Source organism: Kryptolebias marmoratus, linkage group LG9, assembly GCF_001649575.2.
Source record: "Kryptolebias marmoratus isolate JLee-2015 linkage group LG9, ASM164957v2, whole genome shotgun sequence".
Classification (NCBI taxonomy): domain Eukaryota; kingdom Metazoa; phylum Chordata; class Actinopteri; order Cyprinodontiformes; family Rivulidae; genus Kryptolebias; species Kryptolebias marmoratus.
This window is the reverse complement of record NC_051438.1, coordinates 24,994,209-25,017,381: the sequence shown is the minus strand read 5'-3', so window position 1 is coordinate 25,017,381 and position 23,173 is coordinate 24,994,209. Positions and strand designations below refer to the sequence as shown.

At 34.0% G+C, this 23,173-nt stretch overlaps 1 protein-coding gene across 2 annotated transcripts in view; it reads left to right on the top strand.

The window, feature by feature from the left end:
* lingo2 (leucine rich repeat and Ig domain containing 2) overlaps window positions 1-23,173 on the top strand; it is a 172,241-nt gene that overhangs the window by 40,100 nt on the left and 108,968 nt on the right. For both annotated transcript variants that reach the window (XM_017417394.3, XM_017417390.3), the window contains one exon: window positions 13,939-14,039. The gene's annotated coding sequence lies outside the window, so the exon portion shown is untranslated. The remainder of the gene's footprint in view (window positions 1-13,938; window positions 14,040-23,173) is intronic.

The window sequence follows — 23,173 nt, the reverse complement described above, 5'->3', positions numbered from 1 at the left end:
GGTCTAATAGAATGTGCTGTTTATACAGAGAAGTTATACATAAAGCAACTCCCCCCACACACACACACACACACACGCACACACACACACATATATAGGTATCCTTAATACAGTATTCAATTCTTTTCAAAGGCCTTAAAATTACCTCTGATCTAACATTTACGTTTGAGGTCATTATAATTATAGTTACAATCACACAGTTGAGCTAATGAGCTGACCCTGTAGCACCTTGTGAATGTCTTGAAATATACCTCTGAAGAATTGTGAAAAAAATATATGTGAGAAAAGGCATATGATATGCAGTTTAATGAGCATGTTACACATGCAGCAACTAATGACAAAAAAGCATCTAGGGCCTCATTTGATGAGAGGGTCAGTATTAACAGACTTTCAACCATTGCCTTTGTTCATCCAAATCACCAGAGAGGTTCTTCACAAAGTGCAGAGACCTTATATAATCCTGTCAAGAAATGAAAGCATAAAATGTTGGATTCTCTGTTGTTTTGTTTTCAAGAAAGTCCAAAAAGCTTTTCTTTTTCTTTAAGTTATAATATATTCATTATCAGACATACAAATGCTTTTGTTAGTTCCCCTTTGTTTAAACCTTGGGTCCTGAGATCCAGCTAGAATATTAGTAATTCAATTAAAAAATGTTGGTGTCCAACTACAGTGTTTCTTGCCTTAATACAAGGACTTCATGAAGTTTTTATGTATTGCAAAAATTGAAAAACATATTTGAAGTCACTAGTTCATCATTAATCCAAGGGCTCTGAACACCTTAATGAACCATGGGGGCACTGAGTGGAGGTGCAGCAAAAGAACAATAAAAGTGTCAAAGTTGTGCAGGGAATAGTGAAAGTTGTTCAAAATCTTGTTGTGCTTCTGCATCTGTTGCCTAAAAGGTCATATTTTGGGAACAAAATATGATGAATTTGTTACAGTTAATTGACTGTGCATAAAAAGCAGAAGTATACTCAGTACTAGAAAGATTTAAGAAGCATTAACATAATTACCAAACACTTTTGATGATTTAGCACTTACAAAAAGGATACTAAAATGTTAAACCAAGTAAAAATAATTAGGTTTAAATTGGTTTTTGAGATGTTTAAAATTAGAGCGCATGGTAGAATGGTACTTTATATAATATGTCTTCACATGTCTTCACTTCTGTTTGAAAACCAAAAATCTGGTTCAGATCTTGTCTTGATTTTAACTTGTGTCTCGTGTTGATACTATACTCGTGTTGGTACTCTGCCTCTGCCTTCCCTACATCCTTTATGACTAGCATTTCCTATTCTTGTCTTATTTTGTACTTTTATATGTTTAAGCATCTTTGGGTATTCAGACACGTGCCACATACTGTAGTTAGGTAATTCATGTCACTGTGTTTTACATTTTACATTTGTTCTGCTGTTTTCACTGCTAGAATAGAATCATTAAATGCCAGAAGATCAATAAAGTTAGTAGCTGAAATCAAACTTAAAAAAAAAGAATAAAAAATCAGTTGCCTTTCTAATAAGCCAATGGAGTAAAGCCCCATTGGCTAACTTATAACTATTGATTCTGAGGACCATAATTTTCTTTTGTCCCAAAGCAAGCTTTTCAGCCCATTACACTTTGCTCATGGCTCCTTGGTCAGAGCCAGTCCTAGTTTCCATCATCATTAACACCTTTTCAATCATTAAACTGAGCAGCCAGATAAAGAAATAAAAAGAAATAAAAAATTATAGATTTCATCATTGCTCTTCATATCACCTAAGCCACTGGTTTGTGTGGGGGATAATGGTTAACATGTTAAAAAGACTATTAAAAAGTCATGATCTTAAACAAGAGTCAATGTGGTGAATTATTTTCCATGTCGACTCTGGAAAACTGTTTAAAAAATAGTTTTGGCTGTTAACTGATGAAGTTTGGTATGCTGATTGTTTATGGAAAAAAGAAGTAGAACAAAACAAAACAAAAAACTAAGGTGAAGTAATACAGCATGTATTTACTCAATTAAAAAATTAAAATACTTTTTCTTTTACTAGTGACCAATCATTTTTGAATAGTGTCTTTAAAACATGAGGCTACCTACTGGTGGAATAACTCATAATGATTTGATGATAAAAAAAATACATACTGCTTCATATATCATTGATTCTGCAGTAGAGTATGTTTTTGCAAGGATTTTTATTGTGTGCTACATCTGCTTGTGTGGGTGCCTTCCTTCATATAGTACTTTTACAAAAAAAGAAGAAAATCATAATAAACAAGTACTTGATACATTGCAAGTGTTTCTTTTATTTATTTTTCACAAACCAAAAGAACAAGCAAAACAATCTTAGAAAATAAACAGTTGTAGGTTCATGAGTATTTACGGAGGGTTTAATGACTTTTAGAACTGTATGGATTAAGGATAGCAATTTAGGATGCAATCTAGAAAAAAAGCAATTTCTTACTGAACAAATAATTAAGATGTGGAAAAAATAGTGATGGGAAACAGACACCTGAATAACAGGGAATACCATCCAGTTACTAGTTGTCAGTCATTGATTTAAAATATAGTTTAACTTTGGTGTAACAACATTTCAAGCTAATATTGATCTGTTACGTTCTTGTCAAGGAGTCATGATGCTTTGTTGTTTGAGGGTACACTATTTGTCTTGAGAGTGCAAAAGGAGACAAAAAGAGATAGAGAGATGCTGCTATAAGTGCAGACCTGTGTAGTTTTAAACTATAAAAAAACTATTGAGTAATATTAAAACAACTCTAGATAAATACCAAGCAAAATAGAAGGGCTGATTTTGTGGTCTACTATTGCAAAATTATATACACAACAAATACATAGAGACTTCAAAGGTGGGGCAGATATAGTTTCTTTTGCTTATTTGAAAAGGACTTGGTGTTGCAACCTAGCATTGTCTGCCAAGCAGGAGAGATTTAACAGGCTCTATGTGGTATCAAACAGGAAAGGGAGTGATCACAGCTATACATATATATATTTGTTGCTAACACCTGTTTTTATTCCTGTAGAAACTCAAGATTACAGGTTTTTAGGGCCCCAGTGTCAGTCACTGTTGCAATCCATTATTGTTCTATTTTGTTTATTTTTTTTTTTTTCATCTTTTCTCAGTTTAATGTAAAGCAAACCGAAATTTAGGAGCTAGATAGTAAAACACCCTCAAAAATACAAAACAAAATCAAATCACAGTCCAGCAGGCAAGAAAAACAACTGTGCAAATAGAAGGGAGTATGTGAATTATACCCAGACAGCTTCAGTTTCATGTAATGCCAAACGCTCTGGGGTAGTCAGTAGCTATATTCAGAATGCTGCAATAAGCAGCTTTGGTGTGCCTGTGTGTGCATCATTGCTAGTTTGTGTTCTGTAGGAGTGTAGCTTGCTTAAATCTGCAAAAATTAAAGAGGTTTTTTTTTTCTCTCTACAAGTGGGGTTAAAAAATGTGTTGGATGCACAAGTGACACAGTGAGAAAATTCTTAATATAACATTTGCTTGGAAAGCTGGATGTTTTTTTTAGGTTAGAGTTGTTTTAAAGATAGAATTTTACTCTTTTGGTGGCCCCTTTTCCGAGCCATTGCTAACTTGGCTCATCTTTCAGGAATTCTACATGCTTTGCAAACTGAGAACACACTGACCACTTTCTACTGCAAAAAAGACACTGGCTTTCTTCTTGCAAATACATAACACATTTTCTGTAATATGAAAGGTCTAATGAGAGATAGTATGATGTCATTGGAGGAAGTCATGCCAAAACAGAAAAGATTGCTGTTAAAGCCATAGAATAAATATACTGATAGACCAAATGTCCCCACCTTCTTTCAGTGGGAATTGAAGGCAAAAGATCCCAGTTTATGGAAGTTGCCATGTTGTATTTTAGACAAAAAGTCTGAACCCTGGGGATGTGGGGCTTTAAGTCCTGCCTACTTTCCTGCACACAGCCATATTGTTACATAACCTTTCTTATAAGCATGTAACAACTAAACCCAGCCAAACATATTAGAAAAATGCATATTTGAATATACAAAAACAAGTGAAGCACTACCTGACTCAACAAGAGTCAACATGTATATTTATATAATTTTGTTCTAGGTGTATTTTTTTTTCTTTTTTTTTTTTCTTTTTTACTCTTTAGCAACAGAAATGTCTTGTTTGTTTATACTGAGGGTGCAGGACCTCCAACTTGTACTGGAACCAGCTAACGGTGAAGGCTGATCCCAATCCAGCTATGGGTTCATGTCAGAGGTCTATCAATATACAGTCTGTGGTTTAGGCCACTGGACTTAATAGCTTCTGAGTCCCTTGTTGCCATTAAGATTCCCACCTTTTTGAAGGTTGGGTGGTTAGCACTCAGCTCACTTTTTACAGGGAGACAAGCACAAACAGAGAAGAACACCATACAAATATAAGTTGCACAAAAAATCAGTGGTGATCACACATTTTAACTATATATTCTGTAAGAGATATGACAAATTAAAAAGACACCACTACACTCTCTTTAGTTGTATTTTTTTTTTTTCTTGAGTATTCGGAAACTACCATTATTATGTACTCTCTTATACTGCAGAGCCTTTACAATTTTCTTGTTTGTATACTAGGTTTTCATCCACCTGTCTCCAGTGAGTCCTCACTGCATGTCATTACAACTGCAGGATAGATATTTACCAAAGAGCCTATTGATTTCAACCTAGAATCACATAAAGTGAAAAAAATGACATTGATGTTCCTAACAGACATGAACCAATTGATTTATTTAGTATCTTGTTGACTTACTGTTGCACAACCGAGAGTCACACTGGCAGCTATGATTGATAGGAAAATGCACTCTGTGCTATAAATGTAACACAAGAAATACCTCTGCTGATTGAAGGCAGAGTGAAATTAATTAAAAAAGGATGAAGATAATGTACAAAATTTTTGGTCACATCAAATCAATTCTTATCTTTAAGATAAGTGTCTGAGCTAGGATAGTTTGCTTTTAAGCATAGATGAAAATAGATGAATGGGAGGCAGTAATACGTCTGTTATATACTGTGTATATATACTGTATATGCCAGACTTATTTCTGCTTCCCATTCATCCATTAATTTTATCTAATTATCTAAGGATCTGAGGTCAAGTTGCACAAGCAGGAGGGTCTGCTTGTGCAAAAACCCAGACATTCTTCTTTTTCCCAATGCTACTCATTTTTTCCTGGTTGATCAAAAGGTGTCCCCAGGCCAGCAGGGAAATGCAGTCTCTTTGTTGGGTTCAAGGTCTTTCTTATTCTTCTTCTAGCAGAACATGCTTAAACCATGTAAGCTGACTCATTTAATATAACAGAGCAGCACCTCACCCCATCTCTAAGGCTGAGCCCAGCTTGTCTATAAGTGAAACTTATTTTTTGTTATTTCTTGATTCACATCTCATGACTATGGGTGAGCGTTTAAATCAAGAGTTTCATGCTCAGCTCAGCTCTTTCTTCACCACCACAAAATGGTGCAGTGCCCGTTTTACTGCTGATGAACCTCCAGTCCATCTGTCATAACTCACTCCATCTTACCATCACTTATGAACAAACACTAAGGTTCCGGTCTTTGAGGTAAAGATCTATTCCCAACACAGAGTAAGCGTTACATCTTTTTTGGAAGAGAAATGACTCTCATCCCAGAATATTCATTTGGTTAACTGAAAAAAAAAGTTACTTCCTGAGGTTATACATAAAATAACACTACTGTATGAAACTGAAAATAATGGACATACTGTAAATAATGTCTCATGAGTTTCACATATAGGCAGACTTGAAGAATATATTTGTCAGGGTGTTCAGATAACAGAAATTGACAATGTGATGAGCAGAAATGCAAATGACATCTAGAAGATGATCATTTTGGTTTGGAAGCCTTTTTTAGTGATAAGAGACAAATTGGGGTGCCACTTAGAGGCAAAGTTATTTGAGAAGTAGTGTAATTCATGTTGTCCAGACACCAGTGTCTCATCTACTTCATCTTCACCCATGAAATTAAATTTTCACAAGGCTAACTCCAGGCTGATAAGAAATGCTCCAAGGACAAAAGAGAAAAAGAAGTGGTGCTTGACTTCTTTTCACAGCGGTCAGTCACATGTTACGTGGGACACAGTCTTTTACTGACAGTATTATCAACTGTGTGTTATGTGTACATACAGTATATTCTATTACATAGGCTACTCATTTTATTGTTTATGTAAGACTGATGCGCTGAATGGCCCTAATGCACTTTATTCATATTCTGTTTTTAAAGAAACATTAAGAAGAGTCATTGTTTTAAAGCCATAATCTTGATATTTTTTATGTTTGTGATATTGCAATTCAAATTCATAAAATGCAGTAGTTTATGGAAAAACGTAAAAAGATATGAACCATCTGAGGGCACGCAAAACTTGTCAGTTCAATAATATCTTGCACAAATACAATAATGACTATTTTTGCATTAATAGCTTTTAACTCACAGATGCAACTTGAAATGCATTGTCCAATGTGTATTACTTTATTCAAATGTTGACATGCATTAAACTGCCAGAGAGATTTAAAAAAAAAAACATCATTATTCTACCTTAAAGTACAACCAATAAACACAAACAGAGTGATTTGAAACTTAGAAATCACTTTCCAAGACAATGAATGAGTCAGGAATCTCACAGTATAAACACATCGTGCTGGTTTATAGTCAAAAGTATGATGCTGTCAAAAACGATTGTTTAAAGCCTGGTTAAGGTTGTTTAATACCATGAATATAAGGAGACATATTTGCAAACATTCTGAACAGACTACACATGTACTAAAACAATTTTAGACAGGCACATGCTCCTATTGTCACGTCCCAGAAAGAATTAGTTAAAGCAACAGGGGAGGAATCAGTATCGTAGCCCGATGACATTTACAGTTCATCAGTGTTGCAGTCACTGAGTGAGTTAACCTTTACTCAGTGACAAAATTTTAAATCCTGAAAAGATCTTTAAGTAAACTGGGGCCACAATAAACACTGAATATTGTTTTAACTTGTGCCGTTGAATAAATTGTCATTTTTATTTTACAAACTACAAACTTTTGTTATGCTTGTCTTCAAACAAACAACTGGCATATTGATTACAAACTACTATCAGACAACAAGTTTCAAGATTAGACACCTAACAGATTATGACTTTTTGAGCAACTGACTTCTCCTTTAACGTATAATCTCTAATAAAATTTCAGCATTTACTTAAAAACAGTATTCTGTTTAAAGATGCAGCTCGTTTTGTGCTCTGTGTTTAGCAGGTGTACATTATTTGTGTTTCTTTGTAGATTCTTTCAATTGTATATTCATACACATAGTTTTGTGTTTTTATGATTTGAGCTGTAAAGCAAAAGGTCACATTCAGCATGATAAGTTATAAAATTTTCTTTGAAAGAAATGATGCAACAAAGCTCATTTTCATCTGAAAGCCTATTGAGTAAACCTACTAGCTACTACTTTAAAGTAAAAAGAGGAAATATGAGAATTAAGTTTTCAGGATAAAACTAAATACTCTTCCAAAAGACATTTAGTACAGTTGACCATACAGTAAACTATTTTTTGTTTGTGTGTGTGTGTGTGTTTGAACTCTGTTTCCTTCACAAGGAGTTAACAGTTTCCATAAACTGTATACTATATCCTTCTGAATCTCCTCATCTCCCTGCAGTTGAACAACCTCATGTGTACTGGCTTATGAAAACTGAGACACACAGCACAATGCAGTGTTATATTCCCATAAGTCATTTTGTTTCAATCTGCTTCCATGAAATCCTTCTTGATCATGTGCAATCCTCCCATAGTACCTGGCCGCTGACCATTTTCTGTGCACAAATGCCCAACTGGCATGAAGAATGCAGCAGACATGATTTCAAAGCCAAAAGGGGGCTAAGATACCAGCTGTTTAGCATAGAAAGGCTAATCAGTTGAGCAGAATGCTGAGGATTATACAATCAAAATATACTTGTTCTATAGAGATATATGATGCAGAGGACTTTGCATTTGCTGTTGGTTTTGTTATCTAAGCTTTTTTTTGTTTTTGTTTTTTCTTTTGGTTAGTTGTTCAGTTTGGAACCTTGTCTTAAGCTTGTTATTTGTTTGCTGCTGTTTACCACAAGCCTGTCATGAAGGAAGTGTCCAATTAACTGTGGATTTGGCGGCATGTACCATCACATCAGGGGTTCCAGAGTTTTGCATCCTCTGTGTGCATGTGTGGCATGGTGTGAGGGCTTTAGGCCAAGAGTTTTGGATCACAACTCAAGACTAAATGTATTGCCTAAAACATATTTTAACAAGAAAGCTTCAGAGAGTTGTTTAAAAAAAAAGTTGATGTGTTAATATATATATATACATATTCTGTGATCATAAACAACAAAAACGTTTATAGCAAGCTGCATGTGTGAAATAAATGTTTTATTTCAATTTTTATGATTTGACTTATGACATGAAGTAAAATCAACATGTCTTTTTGATACTTTTTTTTATTTATTGACTTACATTATTATGAGAAAATGAACTCTATTCCAACATGACTGACATTTTCCTGATTGAATTTATACTTGATATATATTCAGTCACTTTTGGCCTGATTATTAAGCATAGTTTTGCTTTTACTTGCATCAATTCATAAACAGTGTAGGAACTTTACCTTAGACTTACTATCCATCCATACATCCATTTTCTTTACCTGCTTTCCGGGAGCTGCTGCCTATCTCCAGCCATCACTATGCGAGAGGCGGGGGACACCCTGGACAGGTTTAGACTTAATAGTAGGTTTTAAAACATATTTTTAACATTTTACATGAAGTCAAAACAATGCAAACATAACATGAGACTCTATTCATGTCAGTCTAAACTCAAATACACTTAGTCATTCGATTTTATAGGACAATAAAATAAGTAACTGCTTTACAAATTTGTTTTCAAAAACAATAGTCAGATTGATGTACATATTAAATTAGTGACAGGTAGTCATTACATTTTTGACAGCAATATTAACAATCTACATGTTTTAAATTAGAAAATGGCAGCACTATTTTACCAACCAAGAGGCAAATTACTAAATGGAACTAAATGATTTTTGGTAGAATTTTAGATTTGGCCGACCTCTAAAACCTTTTACATATTTTTGTGTAGTTAAGAACCAAAATGCCTTGTCTTTCAATGGCAAAATAGGAAAAATGTTTTTTTTTTCTTCAGTTAGAACCAATTAACCTCGACGCTGTTTTGTAGCCATTGTGGTAGGCTTGAGCGAGCACCCTCAGCCGCCTGCTTTAGTCGTCTTTCTATAAATTGTTCAAAAATGACCTCATAAAACCAGGTCCCAAGGTTGACACACAGTAGGAGTCTGGCTCAGGCACTGAGCGTTACAAGCGATGAAGCAATAAACCTTTTGTCTTGGAAAGTATTCACGCAGCATTACGCTGTGGTGGCCACAGAGCTCACAGCACGGGGTCTGAATCACAGCATTATCCTTTTTCTAGCACTATTTTAAAAAATATTTTCTAAAGGTACCCACACACAGATAGATAGATAGATAGATAGATAGATAGATAGATAGATAGATAGATAGATAGATAGATAGATAGATAGATAGATAGATAGATAGATAGATAGATAGATAGATAGATAGATAGATAGATAGATAGATAGATAGATAGATAGATAGATAGATAGATAGATAAAATGTTATTTATTTACGTTTACTTCTAATTTTGATTCATTTACTTTTTTTTTCTTTATTAATGAGAAAGTAACCTGACAGAAACCAAAACATGGTCATTTTCCTGACACATTTTGTTTCTTTTACAAATTATTTGTCAACAAAAGCCATGACTATGGGTTTATGAATTTATTTTTGTACAAACTGTCTAAGATTCCTTTGTGACATTTTAGTGACCTTTTGAATGAATAATTTCCATGTTTCTGTGTCTTTTTATTCATATTTTCTCTGTGTTTAAAAAGGTAAGACAGCTGAATTTGTTTTCTTTGTATTATTTTTTTCTTTTCTTTGAAGAAATGCAGAACAAGGGAGGGCTGAGAGACTACCTAAGCTTTGTTTAAAGGTACTCCAGTCTATATACATTGGAAGGTGGCAGCATCCTTACATGTGCATGGAGCTAGTCTGTTTTATTCTACATTTGCAACATGTTGACATTCCTGTCAGCTACCAGTAACTTGAAAACTGTTTGTTTCTTTTTTTTTACTTGGTGACATATTGTTGCACAATGAAAATCATTATTTGACATTTGTATAGTACTGTGTTTTTTGTTTTGGAAACTAGATTATTTTCTAGTTTTTATATATATATGCATTTACAATTGTCATCTCTGAGTATGACAGTTCAGTCCAATTTAATGGTTATAAAATCAGTCATTTCAGCTCAATTTAGTTCTAATTAGTTCTGTAAAATAATGAATTTAAAACTTTTTGGTTGATCTGTCTTGTCCAGTCTCTTGATAGTGTAACAAAAAACCATTATGAAGACAGCCCTTATACATTTTTTCTTTTATTTTGGTTGTTTTTTTGTGTGTGTATCATTTTTAAAAGATTGTCCAACAGTATGAAACATATTTAGGAAATAACAGGAACTAAGTTGTACATAATAAAAATACCCAGAAATAAAAGCATGATGTATTCACAGTGAATACCGTAAATACATTACATAATAGCACTTCTTTTCATATCCTCTAAGCAACATTATTGCACACACACACACACATATGTATATATGAAATTGTTGTTCAATCCATAGTAAAACACAGAAAATAGGCATGGAAATCATTGTCATTAATGCTTCTTAGTGTGCATGCAATTTAATTGGATTTCGGATCAATGCGATGAGGTCTAAAAGCTTCCTTTGGCACGTTTTTGTAGTTAGTTGAATTTAGTGTCCTTTGGGCTTCTTACATTATAAAACTGCTGCCTGGGGTAGAGTAACAATGTTGCAGATAATAACTGGAATGTTGTCTTGAGTTTAGCTGTGATGAGAGGATGAATCAACTTGTTAGAGCTGGTTGATAAAGTTACCATTGTAATATACTGTATTAACTTAAAAAAACACATCAGTGATTGAAAGGGTTAAATCACAAATACAGAATTTTTTTGAATTTCAGAAAAAAAGAATTATAAGAATTATAGTTTACTTTAAAATACAAAATATCCACAGTTTCTGGTGTTTATGTAACAAGGACAAAAAAGACAACGAATAAGCAGTGAAGTGAGTTAAGCCTTGTTGACAGCATGGCCTTTTGTTCCTGGCGAGGACAGTTGCTAGATTGAATTGATCTGACTTTAGAGCCTAACCATTTATCTTGGTCAGTCATATCTGATCTGTGGCTGTCAAGTGCAAACAAGCTCCTTGGAGAAATAAACTGTTTGGAGAGCAAGTGAAGGGTCCACTTTAGCACTCAACTATGGCAACATTAGTCAACCAATTACTGGAGAATCACATTTTTATCATGGCATGATTTGATTGAAAAATGACTAAATCAATCATTTGATCAAATATAATATTCAGTCAGTTAGTTGACATTTTTAAGATGAAATTTGACATTTCTGGGTCCAAGTTACCAAGTTGTGGAGAACTGTTTTTTACTCTTTTGTCACATTTGGTTGTGTTGTTGTTTGTTTTGTTTTTTGTTTTTGTTTTCATTTATCAAGAACATTTAATAATATCATGTTACTGTAATCTTATTATTGTATTTATTTTTTGACTTAACACAAACCTTTTACTAAAATCAGATGGAGTAAAATGAGTAAATGCATCATTAACTTTCCTCTGGCTGTATGTTTCGTACATATTTTCAAATCCTTTTAACTCCCTCCAAGGACCTGCCTGTAGAAAAAATAAATGAATAAAAAATACAATAAAAATATTTAAAAAAATGAAATTTATGAAAGAATCACTGCAAATCAGAATGTTGTAAGCAGATCTTTTGACCGTGTCTTTCGCTACCTGGGCCATTTCTAAGCCTCTGATGATAATCCTTAAGGGGCCCTCATTAAGCCTTTGCTCCAATTAAGCTACACTCGTTTTGCCGCAGCACAATTACTCTGTACTGCATCTCACAAATCCTCCAACACTGGATTAGCTTGTTCAATGGGTGGGATGAAAACAGCTGCACTGGTAAGTCTGTGGAAGATGTGAGCAGTCTGAAGGTGGCAGCAGCCATTGCTGGTAGGTTTGTCAGTTTACATCAAAACATCTGTGCCCAAAGAAATTGTGAAAGTTTAAATTCTACTATTTTTAAAGTAGGCCTATAGTAGATATGATACACTAGATAATAGATATTTAGGTGGTGCCAGTATAGCATAGTGAGTCAGCAATCAAAAGCTGTGAAACTTTGACTAAATGTCAACTGGAAATTATGCACTGAATCTTCTAAAAAAAAAATTTCTTTCTTTTTTTATGCTATGAATTTTTATCTGCACAAGATGGACAAGGTTGTCATCACATTTCTGACTTTTAAAGTCCATATCCCATGTACTATAGGGCTCATCCTTCAAACAAACAGGAAAATGCAGAAAATATTAAAATATGCAATAAAAAACAACATGTTGTAATTTAAGATATATTCATATTTATACGGTACAATGATGTATATTAAAAAAGAGACTTACAAAAAAGCCAAGCAGTATTTATTTGTTGTACCAGGACTTTCATCACGAATCTCTAACAGCACTAATTAACAGTCTAGGAGCACTTTTTAAACTGCAGTGGCATCAAAGCAATTGTTATGGTTCCTGTTTTTATTCAGAATTAATGTTTAAATTGCCAGCCAATCTTTTGTTGTTGTTGTTTGTTTGCGTGTTTTGTTTTTGTTTTGTTTGTTTTTCTCTTTTGTTTTTTTTTGCACAAGTTTCCCTTGATTTTTTTGGCATTATGTCATTGCAGTCAAAAAGTCCAGCATTTTACTGTATCATCTCACTTGTTTATGGCTCTGCACGGCCCTCCTACACTTCTATTAGCTCAATGATTTGGACTGATTCAGACTTTTGGTGTTGCCGTTGCCTGCTGCCCATCTACTATCGCCTGCATCGGTGTTCTTACCACTATCTGGTAATAGAATTTGCCAGCTTGTGTTCTGCTGTTTAGCTACTATATCTCACATAGTCACAGCAATGGACTCAGTCAATACTAATAAAAAGTGATAGTAATGTAAATGCAGTAGCTTGTAGATAAGACAATTCAAAAATATGAGTTTTCTTGGTAAATCATTTAAATCAGCTCTATTCAGATATGAATAGGTCAAGCACACATTTTGACAAACTTTGCCAACAGATTTAGCATTGATGTATTTGTAGCCATTAACTATTGAATCCCAGTAATGATAACCTATAGTTTAACACTCTCATGTAGGCTACGTGCAGAAATGTCATTAGATGGTCTAACATCAGTTAATGTCAAACACTTTCAGATTGACCAAACAGTGCAGCTACAAAAAATAGTTTACTTCTTTCCTCTTTTAAATGTTGGGACTGAACATTTTATTTATTTGTCTTTAAGTTTTTAATAATGCATTATTCCCAAAAAGATCATAGGCCCTTGCAGCATTTGTGTGTGAATTCGAAAGGCACAACCGCTGATTTAGGCTGTGTCACAAAACCGAACGGCCTGTCTTGTCGCTTGTCTGCTCCAGCTGAAATGATGGTGTAATGAGGCATTCCGAGGCAGCTGTTTAGCTAGAAAAATGATCAAGTTGACCAGGCAAGAAGAAAGATACTGTACATATGTCAAACGGATTCTTTCCTCACTGCTGCCCTGGTGTGGTTTAGCTAATGTTCTTCCTTGGACTGACATTTCTTCAAGGATGTTTATCCTGGATCGCTGGGCATTTGTGGTGGCTAAACCAGTCAAAGTTGTGAGCTCACTCTCCATGTCTTCTCTGATTTGTGTTTCTTGTTTTTTTTTTCTTTTTTTTTCTCAGATACTGGAGTAAGTGACCTGTGAGCTAAATCACACTGGGGATTTTTTTTTTTTTACTTTTCTGACCAGTGTAGGAACATCCAACTTAAAGAAGCCCTTGAGGTAGGTGAGATTATTATTTTTTTTATTTATTGACTAATTGCAAACACTTTTTTACTAAATTGTATCCAATAATGTCTGCCTGCTCCACCATATCCTTATTTGGTAAAAGGAACAACAAACAGTATAAGAAAAAAAAGGATTTTTGTGGTATTGCTACTGCTCAAAATCATTTTTAGACATTTTATTATGATAAAAGTTAATCCACCTTCTTTTTATGAGAAACATATTATTATTAAAAGCTAAAAGCATTGTTATTATTACTATTATTAAAAGCATTGTGATTCACTGGTTAAACGTTTTTGAAATCAGTTTTCAGAAACCTTTTATAAGACTTTGATAAAAAATCCCTTCAGTTGCTATGTGGATGTTTTCTTCTAAGTGCATACCTTTTTTAAATCTTCAGGAACTTTCAGAAAAAGATACAAGTTTGTGTCTCAACTCAGTCTTTCCATAAACCCAGTTCTTTGAATTTGACATTTAAAACTTTACATTTTAGACACATGATTGTACGTTGTTTCAATTTATTCAATTTCAATCTACATCAAGCTACAATAAATTGGGACATTGGGACAAAATGTCTTTAATTTATACATGAGAATATGATTAAACATGTTATCAGGTGGCTAGCAAATCTAAGATTATTATATTCAGTATAGGTTTGATTTTTTTTATGTTTGATTTGTATGTTCTTGGTGTCATAACCAATATGAAAGGATTCAGTTAGATTAAACCAAATTGTCTCTTCTAGGCATGGATACAAAGGGTCAAAACAAGAATATATAAATATAGGAACATATGACTTTGTCACTGGCTTCAATGTTGCTTCTAAATGCTCTGAGCCTTCCAAATAGCTTTTTTCTCCCAAAGGACAAAAATGACAGAATGACCTGGAAGGTGTCAGACTCATCTTGCCAACATGCTTAAATGCACAATCTCAATGCCAGTGCTGTATGTTTCTGGTTAGCTCTTATGACTCTGGTTTTGTTTTTTTCGTTTTTTTCACCACTTTCTTTTCAAACCTCTTTTTTCAATAAATGCACCCAGGGAAAATGTGGCTAAAAGAATACAGCGACCGGTTGGAAATTAATGTGATCATGCCGGGAAAGGGACTGTGCTGAACGACGTGTGGAAAAAAAATGTGTCTCTTTGTACTCCCTTGCTACCTTGAGGCATAACACAATTAGACTTTAGATTGTTTTTCCTCTCCCTCTGCCCATCTGATTTCTGCTGCTGCCAGACTATTCTCTTTCATATGCTTTATTCCTCTGTATTGTCATAATGTAGCAGACCCTGAGTGCTCTCACAGATCACTGGTACAGCTTATCAGTGAAGTGGTGCCGCTTCAAATTGGGTCCTTTAATTTGGTCTCTCTACATTCATTCTCAGCATTACACTTTCAGGGGAAAAGGTTGTAGTGGTGGAGGGGAAAGATAAACATACTCTTGGTAGAGCAATCTAGAGAAGGACATGGAAATCAAATGCAGGATTTTGGAATTGAGGCAAGAAAGAAAAGTGTGTTTAAGTTCTGGATGCAGAAATAGTCAGAAGCAGCTGCTGAGATCAATGTTCAACCATGTTGGAAAAGGGAATCAAATCCTGTCCCATTTCTAGTAACCTCTTTGTTGTAAAACATTTAAGGAATCAGACAACTTTAATTGTTACAGATTTTGATAACCCAGCATTTTACAGTTCTTTTCACTTCTAAAATACTTTCAAATTGTATTTAGTTTATAACAATAAAGTATTGTTCTCCAGCTTTATGGGCTGCAATATTGATCTCCAAAGTTTAAAAATGTTTGGTAATGCATTCAAATTGATATATAAGTATATTCATGAATTGCAAATGTTTTCATATTGTTTTAATTGTTATGTATTACAGTTATGTTGCTCAGTAAAATATTTATTTTTGCAAATACCTACAAATGACACTTAATTGCAGTTTAAGTGAGAAAGGTGATGTACTTGTACTTTGTTTCATGAACTGAAGGATAGTTTGAAAATTAAATGTTTCATATCTAATTATTTTGTTATCAAAACTTAAAAATTATTCCATAGAGGATATAATTTTCCAGCAGCAATTGGATTATAATAAGCTGTAAGTGAAGTTTGTGTCCTTGACAAAACATAAATAGTGAATGCAAGAGACCTAGAGCATGGTGTCACTATAACTGCAGGTTATGAGTGACATACTGAGTTTGACATAGTTGGCAAGTTATCATGCTTGTTCCAACAAAAGTAAAACTGATAAAAAAGGTCCGGTCATAGTGTCGCAAGAAGTCAAAACTCTTTAATGCAGTGTTGTCTGGCATGTGTCATCTGCTATATTTATTAAAAAAACAAACAAAAAAAAACTAAGAATGTTTGTCAGGTGTTGAATCTTTAGGTGTGTAGCTACTGTTTCGTCTGTGACCAAATTAGTCCTATATTATTATTATTATTATTATTATTATTATTATTATTATTATTATCATTATCATTATTATTATCATTATTATCATCATCATTATTATTATCATTATTATTATTATTATTATTATTATTATTATTATTATTATTATTATTATTATTTATCCTCAGTGTAAGAAAAGGCCATACAGTATATTAACAACTAGACAGAGAGCCGAGAATGCCCGAATACTTTGCTGGGAACAATATGTTCACTGTTTATTGGTGTGTTTAACCACTGACTGGCTCCTACATTTAAAAAATGCTCTCTTTTCTGAATTGTTGTTAGAAGGTGATATTTACCAAATCAAATTCTGTTTATTTATTTAAATAATTAATTTTTATCCATTATGGATGAGTTAAAAAAATATTAATCTGTGACCACTTTCACTAGAAATAATGTAAAGGCATGATTAAGTCATTAAGGCCACATCTGCCAAGCTAATTTTGTTTTAATTTGCTGAGAACTCTGCTGCATATAGCTACAGTGGATGTGACATTTTAATTAAGCAAGGGCTGTAAAAATGATTACTGTGAGGTTACAGAGGGCTTCTGTTAATATTACTGCAGAGAATAGTTACAATACTGGCTACTACTGCCAAACTAGCACTACCAAGAAATCAGAATGACCTCCTATCTATTCATTACAGTGATCACAGAGAATGAGCCAAGGGAATAAAACATTTTTCTTTATATAGTTGAGTGTCATGGTCTTATACTAAAATATTAGTATATTTAAATTTCCAGACTCAGCACAGCTTATAGATCAGTGTGTTTCAATATATATTAAAGTAGTTTTTTTGTTGTTCTTGTTGTTTTGTTATTTTTTGTGGGTTTTTTTCAGTGTAGTCCTTCTGATTTTCTTTTTTTAGTGTTGCCTTGGGCATAAACACAAGCACTGGAAATAGAAGTGGATTAATTTGACACATGGAATGCCAACTTGGACTGAAGCACAGGCAGAACCCATGAATCACGATGGTTAATGTTTAACAAAATGATTTCTGGTTTGCATGGGTAATTCCTTCTTTATTGCATGGGAAAGCAGAAGTGATTAGAGAAGAACTCAATCTAGGATAAATTTGACATCAGTATGATTTTATTTCCCATCAAAAGATAATGAAAGAGATCAGCCTGTTAATTTTTTAAGAGCCACCTTGAACATCATTTTGATTCATAGCTCTAAGCATTTTAGACAAATATTCTTTTAGACAGATGTTCAACATCTTATAGTGGACAGAGTAGTCTTAGACCTTGCAGATCATATCATTGGCACTACTTTATTTTCTGTCATACAAAATCAGTACACTACTTTTCCCTCAAAATTGCTGATTGACGTGTCAATTAACAACATTAGTTGGAAAAGTAAATGTGATTCACCATTCTTTCACCGCATTGTGTCTGCAGTAAAACTCTTTAATAATAGAAGGTGGAAGAGTATGAGTGTTCTGGGCTGCAGATAGTCTGAGTGTGTGACTGAAGGATTTTCAAGCACAACATTGCTCCAAGACATTTTAATATATAAACTCCTTCTTCTTATGTAATGTTAACAGCCAGTGGGTGAGTATATGGAAGATACCTGAGCTTTAGAGGGTCAATAATAAGAACCACAAAGCACACGTTTAAAGCTTCATATTGAGCAGTTGAGGTTCAGGGAATGTTTTATTTATGTCTTTGCTTATTTTTTTTATTGTTGTAGCATTTAAGAAATTACTGTGCTGCTGAGAAACTGCTATGGGAAACAGTTTACTCTCCTCACAGCTTTCATGCTCTGCACCACTGTAACACATGACTTGACAATATAATGACACATTATTAAAATCTCATTGTAATGATACAAATTTTACTGTGACATTCAACAAAGTCTCACAAACTTGAATTCTGGCCACTAGATTGACAAAAATATTAGACACAATCCAGTCAGTAAAAGCCCTGAGCCTTGCTTGCAATTATAATTGTCTGGGGATTTGGGGATATTGCAAAGCCTTTTGCGCACATCTGATACAGTGAGTAGGATGTGGCAGACAAACAAGCGGGTGAGAACTATCTCAAAGCAGTGATGTGTCAGTGGAGTTGTCTGTTCTGACTAATGTTGCAAAGCAAAAGCAGGGAAAAGCATTCAGCGGCGTGGACAGCTCTGCTTTGTGCTGTTTACTCTTCAGGACCTTGGACAGCTCAGTCTGAAACAGCACATTCACCGAATGGACAAAGACGTGTGTTTCTTGTTTCCTGGACTTCACATGTTTGTGGTATTAGATCAGAAACTGATAGTTGCAGAACAGACTAGAAAGCGATGAGTGACCAGTGCTAAAAACACAGATTAGTGGGTCAGTGAGCTAGCTTTATTTCTTCTGCCAGTTGAGTTGGCTTCTTTAGAGCCTAAAATGAGCTTCTATTGTCAAGTAACTATGGCAACCAGTCATGAATTGGTCTAGAGCCTTTTAATAAAAAAAAAATAAAAAAATAAAAAAGGGGAAAAAAAACTAATTATCTGAAAATGTGTAATTTTGAGAGGACAAATGTTTTATTTCCCATAAAAGGCACATTTTCTTTTTTTAAGTCTGCAGAGCTGCCCTATTAAATTAAACTACATGTTTACCTAGTACAAATTAGACCTCTACATAGAATCATACCTTGATTGGAATATTCAGTAATTCAATAAAAGAGCACAGAACAATCTTTAGGAATTGTGTTGTCTATTATTTTATGTTAGGTGTGATGAATCTAGCCATGTTCTGTTTGAATGGCTCATTTTTGCAATGTTTCATCTGCTTTATTTTTTTTGTGTGTGTGTGGGGGGGGGGTGCGGGGGGTTTTGCACAAAAGAATAAAGTGCTTTCTTAAGATTCTTTAGACATTTTTGTTCCTTTTTATGCTAATTTCAAATACTTTCACATCCCCAAAGGTGTATTTTGCAACAGGGCAGTGAGTGCTGCATGCTGTATACTGACTATAGAATAATAATGATTGAGTGACAAGAAATTCAACTGTTTTTTTATTTGTATCCATGAAAGGGAGTCAAGCTTGTCCTCTTTCTTTTTAAACAACCACCGCCATCTATTGATAAACTGCGTGATGCTATGCACGGTATTACAAGTTGTAATAAAGATTTCTTGCATTATTTGAAGAAATCAAGACTTTTTACAGGATGTTCAGAGCTAAACAAATAATAAAAATTGTGTAAAGATTAAAATTTTACTTTACAAACATGACCCACTTTTTCAGGTATTGTGTGTAAATGCTCTCCTTGTTCATGCATTTTTGTATCACAGTTTTAGCTGTATTGCACTTCTTTCAACCTCATTCAATGTATTTTTCAACAGGGGTTTATTCAGAGGACTGCAGCAGACAAATGGTGACTGTGAGATAGGTCTACTTTTTAAAGAAATACTATTCAGCGTCTTTTGATTGTGACTCTTTTGAGCCCCCCTTTAGTGAGAGCTTATATCCTAAACTGTCTGCTCAATAACTCAATTCCAGTCTTATCTTGGGCACAAGGAAGAGATTTAGAGTGAGGTAGGACAGCTCCCTCTCATTCGCTGTAGGACGTATCCCACAGGCCAGACTGTAAAGAATTATAGCAGACCCCCATCAATGATGTCTTTGAGAGATTACCATGAAGATGGGCGTTAATAACATGGCACAGCGTGCAACAACGAATGGTTTATTGATGGGTTCTTCAGAGGCATCTGCAACACAAGATGCTCTGACAAATGGATCTACAAAAAAGCAATACATGGAAAGTTTATAAACAACATAGGCCTTTTTGAGACGTTATTAATGTTTTGCTTTAAATTTGACCCTACTCTGGTTTAAGGATTTATTGGTATAAACAAGTGAAAAGAGAATGCACTGTTGTAACATTCTGTATAATTCTGTTAAATTGAGAATAAAACTCTCCCTAGTGTTTGCTAATTTTGTGAATGTTACACCTGCCATGTGCTAGCAATAAGTTATAAATTAGGGACATCTACTTGTTTTACCCAAAATATTTAATTTTATTTTATATATATATATATATTGAAATATTTGTGAATTTCTCTCTTGTTATAAAAAAGGTTAACTTGCATTTCTCAACCTCACAAAGATATATGGTGCCAAAATTGACATTCCCCAATTTTGGGGGCAAGTGGTTGGGGGTTTGTATTGTTTTGGCAGGTCATGCACATCTCTTTTTTTTTTTTTTTGAGTTTACGTTAATCATATTAAAGAAATTATTTAGTGTTTTGTAAGATTGTTTATTTCCGAGATCTGCAATGGCTCCTGACAACTCTACTAATTTACAGGACCGTATTTTTACTATGCAAACAAACTAAAAGGTAGTATTGATTGGAAGACTTGTTAAGTAAAGGCAAGTGACAAGTTGTGTATATCGTAGGTGTTTGATGTGGTCAGTGTACCTGAATTTCAAGACCTCCTTCATTTGATGGTGAATTTACTATTATGAATTAAGGTTGACTAAATTAATGACTAGGACGTACAATGAACTGTTGATCTGTCTAGGGTGTATCCCGCCTCTCACCTCTTGATTGCTGTGACAGGCAACAGACCCACTCACACATCTGCAACTCTGAACAGGATTAGCGTGGTGCAGAAAATGAATGAGTTAGTAAGTAATTAATTGCTTTTGCTGGCCAAAATCAGATAATTTTTGTTGCACATGAAATAAGCTGTGTGCAAACCCTGCCTTTGTTATAAGACTGCTGCTATTGAAGGATTTACTCAGAGTGAAATCAGGAGGATGCAGTTTTGTGTCAGTGCTTAACAAGGATGTCTCTTTGGCATAAGGTTAGGTTGATAATAAAAAAACACCTCTAGATATACAACTTAATATTATAATTTTGTATGAATGTAAAGTTAAGCTGGTCCTGCACAAAATAAATATTTCAGTTAATTAATCCCTTTAGCAGCATGTTTCACATGCATTAAAAATGCTTGCAAGTATTTTAGTTTGTAAATCAGTCATCATCATTTTATCATTGAATCATTTTACTCAAGTACCACCTGCAAATTGTTTTTTATGTTTGAGTGTTTCAAGCTAAGAAAGTGTTTCATAGCATCTGTTGAAAACTATGTTTGGTATTTCATGTTTTGTCATTCATGTCATGATCCATTATCAGTTTATCTTGTCAGAGTTTTTCCTTCCAATTAGAAATGATGGCTTACATGTTTTTGTTTGTTTGTTTTTTTCTTGCAAAAAGCAAAAAAAATATAAATATTTTAAATTACTAACTAACCTTTTATGGCTTAACTAAAGATGATATTGTGATCAGAATTATGCTTCATACTAATAACCTTTATACATAAATGTATGTTACTATATTAAACTAAGATATTACCTTTTTGAATATCCATCTATTCATCCATCCATTTTCTTTACTTGTTTCTCGTTTCCGGGTGGAGCTGACGCCTATCACTAGCAGTCACTGTGACAGGCAGGGTACAATTTTTGAATAAGTATATTGTAATAATGTATGATACTTCTGATATTGTAAAAAAGTAGAAAATTGAAGCTCAATAATTATTTCTGTCATGCAGAAACAAAGCAGCACTTCAGTGACAGGACAACAGGATGTGATTAGGTATTCACAGAGAAAAACGGAACATGTTTATACTAATCCATCCTGACGCCAGATATGTGTGTTCCAATTTTCCTCTGTTCATCCTTCATTTGAAGTTGTTTTTTTTCCCTCTCACCCAGTTCTCAATTTATTTTTGCATTTATTTATTTATATCCACAATTCCCCTGTATTTGTATGTCTTGAATTTGTATGAGACATTATTTGCATTAGTGCCTATACAAAATAAAAAAAACAAAAACCTATTTTGCTAGCTGAAATGGTTCATCCCTATTTGTTTCCTGACTTTTTTTTCCTTTCTTTTGTCCCTCATTTTACATTATTTGGCCAATTTGTTTGTTGTCAGACCCAGTTTGTTTTACTCTGTGTTTGTCTGCCTTTATATTTGTCCTCTCCTGTTTGTGTATGCTGTGAAGTGAAGAGGTTTGCAGGTTTCTGTGTACAGAACAATCCACAGAGATGGTCTGTGTCCTACCTATAATGTTCGCATTCTCAGGCAGCATAATATATGGAACTTCGGAGAACAAAGGTATTTCAGAAATAAATAAACAGAAAGTTTTTTACACTGAAAGTGAGCCATACTGTATGTGTGAGGGCTCCCAGTTTAACAGTTCCACAATAAATAATGTCCTTGAGTTTATTTGTTTCAGATTTTTGTTCAAATGCAAACTTTACATCATAAAAGCTGTAATTTCAAGCTGTATTGAAGAATGCAGACAGTCATAAGCAGTAGCATCCATTGTTTTTTTTTGTTTTACAAGAAATCATTGATAGTTTGCTTAGTTGGCTATTGGTTTACATTTATGTTCTCATCCTATTTAGGACTTGTTATGATCAGTGAACACATTATAAAATGGTACATTGTTGTATAGTGGAAATTTCAATTTACTTACATTATTTTTTTATGAACTGGAGAATCTATACTTTTATTGTGAGTGTGAGCATGCATGGCTATTTATGTTGTGTATAACTGTGTTATTATTGTGATGGACTGTTGACCTGCTGAGGTTGTGCGCTGCTTCACACAAGCTGGCATTGGGAAAATTTAGCACACTCTGAACAGGAGAGAAATGGCATAGAGAATTAAGATTTAGCATTAAACTAACACATTAG